This window comes from Leptonychotes weddellii, chromosome 1, assembly GCF_054177405.1.
Source record: "Leptonychotes weddellii isolate Sample4059 chromosome 1, ASM5417740v2, whole genome shotgun sequence".
Lineage (NCBI taxonomy): Eukaryota > Metazoa > Chordata > Mammalia > Carnivora > Phocidae > Leptonychotes > Leptonychotes weddellii.
In genome coordinates, this window is record NC_138369.1 from 104,168,376 (window position 1) to 104,171,390 (window position 3,015).

The 3,015-nt window shown below is 34.6% G+C and overlaps 1 pseudogene; it reads left to right on the top strand.

Moving 5' to 3' along the window:
• The first annotated feature begins 1,092 nt into the window (after positions 1–1,092).
• Positions 1,093–2,391, top strand: LOC102733282 (L-lactate dehydrogenase B chain-like; annotated as a pseudogene).
• Positions 2,392–3,015: the final 624 nt, after the last annotated feature.

Below are 3,015 nucleotides of genomic sequence, written 5' to 3' on the forward strand. Positions count from 1 at the left end.
TGCCTTTACTAGATTCACCACATTCTATTCTGATATTTTAAATTAACCTTTAGTCTACAAACAGAAAGGTCAGTTAGGATCTACCAATTTCATTAATTTATCATAAATGTTATAATATATATGTATCATATACACATTATTGCTCAACAAAATGATGGAAAAAACCTCTAGTAATTTCACTCTTTGAATCCTGTAACAACAGACTTGGAATAAAGATTAGGCTATAAAGCTTATGTCTTGGTATCATTAAGATATATTTAAAGAGCTGTTTTTTATCTCTTCATCTCAAGATAAAGTGGTTCCTTTCCTTAGACTTTACTATATTAACACCAATAACATGTTTTAAGGCACACATTTTGTTCGGGCATATATTCATGTTTGCCTATTAATTGAAAGGATAAATAAGATTGAATTGCAATCTAATCACAGTTCTGCTTTTTGTTGTAACAACAAAGAATTGAGTCTGTATTAGCTTCCCTGAATCTAAAAAAATATAAATTCATTCTCTATCAGGCATAAGTGTGAAAAATGTGTCTTTTTTATAGACATTGCTCAAAAAATTTATACCGAGTTTATAGAAGGATAGATTTTTATTTATAATTTTTGGATTTTTAACTGGGCCATGAATGAAAGCCTTCTTTCCAAAATAACAAATGTGAAAATTAACCTTTTACATTCATAATGGAGGGAGCTGTGATTAGTACAGCACTGATAATAATCATTTGAGAAAATGACTTCCAAGGAATTGGAATTCAAAATATCTGTCTAAGCTCTAATATAAGATGGGTCCTAGTTTACATAATTTTATGGCCTTGTAGTCATATAATCTTATAGCTAAATTACATAGCTAAACATTTATTTTTATTATATCACATCCTGGTATCATTTTAATCAATGCAAGTACAACTCTTCTGACTATTTAAAAATTATCTTATTTCATTTTTACATCAAAAATCAGCACAAATAAACAAGTCATCATAATTGATTATTTCCAAAAACAAGAATATGACATCTAAATAGAAAAGTGTTGAAATGTATCTAATGCAATCATGCATCTCAACGTATCAACTAAGAATCTTGATATCACTCTCTTTGCAGATCCTGTGCCCAAGGAGACGCACGCAGCTATCATTGTCTTCTTCGAGCGACTCTCCCAGCGGGTTCTCTCTGGGCACAATGGCAACTCTTAAGGAAAAACTGATTGCACCAGTTGCAGAAGAAGAGGCAACCGTCCCAAACAATAAGATCACTGTAGTGGGTGTTGGACAAGTTGGTATGGCATGTGCCATCAACATTCTGGGAAAGTCTCTGGCTGATGAACTTGCTCTTGTGGATGTTTTAGAAGATAATCTCAAAGGAGAAAAGATGGATCTATAACTTGGGAGCTTATTTCTTCAGACACCTAAAATTGTGGCAGATAAAGATTACTCTGTGACTGCCAATTCTGATTGTGGTGGTGACTGCGGGCGTCCGTCAGCAGGAAGAAGAGAGCCGGCTCAATCTGGTGCAGAGGAATGTTAATGTCTTCAAATTCATCATTCCCAGATAGTCAAGTACAGTCCTGATTGTATCATAATTGTGGTTTCCAACCCAGTGGATATTCTCACATATGTTACCTGGAAACAAAGTGGACTACCCAAGCACTGTGTAATTGGAAGTGGGTGTAATCTGGATTCGGCTAGATTTCGCTATTTTATGGCTGAAAAACTTGGCATTCATCCCAGCAGCTGCCATGGATGCATTTTGGGAGAACATGGCAATTCAAGTGTGGCTGTGTGGAGTGGAGTGAATGTGGCAGGCGTTTCTCTTCAGGAACTGAATCCAGAAATGGGAACAGACAACGACAGTGAAAATTGGAAGGAAGTGCATAAGATGGTGGTGGAAAGTGCCTATGAAGTTGTCAAGCTAAAAGGATATACCAACTGGGCTATTGAATTAAGTGTGGCTGATCTCATTGAATCCATGTTGAAAAATCTATCCAGGATTCATCCAGTGTCAACAGTGGTGAAGGGGATGTATGGCATTGAGAACGAAGTCTTCCTGAGCCTTCCATGTATCCTGACCTCTTGGGGCTTAACCAGTGTGATCAACCAGAAGCTGAAGGATGATGGGGTTGCCCAGCTCAAGAAAAGTGCAGATACCTTGTGGGACATCCAGAAAGACCTAAAAGATCTGTGACTTCTGGCTTCTAGGCTGTAGAAATTTAAAACTACGATGTGATTAACTGTGAGCCTTTAGTTTTCATCCATATACATGGATCACAGTTTGCTTTTATCATCCTAAATATGTGAATCTGGGCTCACAAAATCAAAGCCTATGCTTGGTTTAATGCTTGCAATATGAGCCCTTGAACAAATAAAATTAACTATTGCAGTGTGCTTCTTAAAAAAAAAAGAATCTTGATATCAGGTTTTTCAGGATGAAACATGTCCCATAAAATAATTAAAAATATAAATATATACATAACCAAACATCACACATATACAAGATACATACAGTCAAAGTAAAATTTGGTAATTATGTTAGAGATGTTAAATAAAAGTAAAAAAATGAGTAGTAAATTTGAAAATCCATAAATAAATTGGGTAATTGAAGCATTAATGGGATTTTTTCCTCAATTTTTTCAATTACTTTATTGGCATCAATTGTTTCAGTTAAAAATGTGCAAATTTAAGTTCATAATATCAAAAGTTTCATTTGATTTTGGTGCCTGCCTTAACAAGTGAAATGGATTGCTGCATATCTTTTTAGTTTCTGAGCTTCACAGATGCTTGAAATAGGGCATAAACTGTAACTACTTCAGAAATATTGAGTATTTGTTATTGAATAAATAAATTGAAGGTAAAAATATCTAAAATTTTAAGACTATCATTTTATAGCAAACTTTTATCTTATTGATGGTTCCTAGTTTTCAAAAAGGGACTATATGCCCTGTTGTAGAAAAGCGACCTATCCTGGCCATAAGTTTATGTCAAATCAGTGTCCTTCCTGTATACACTCATCAAAAAGACTGAG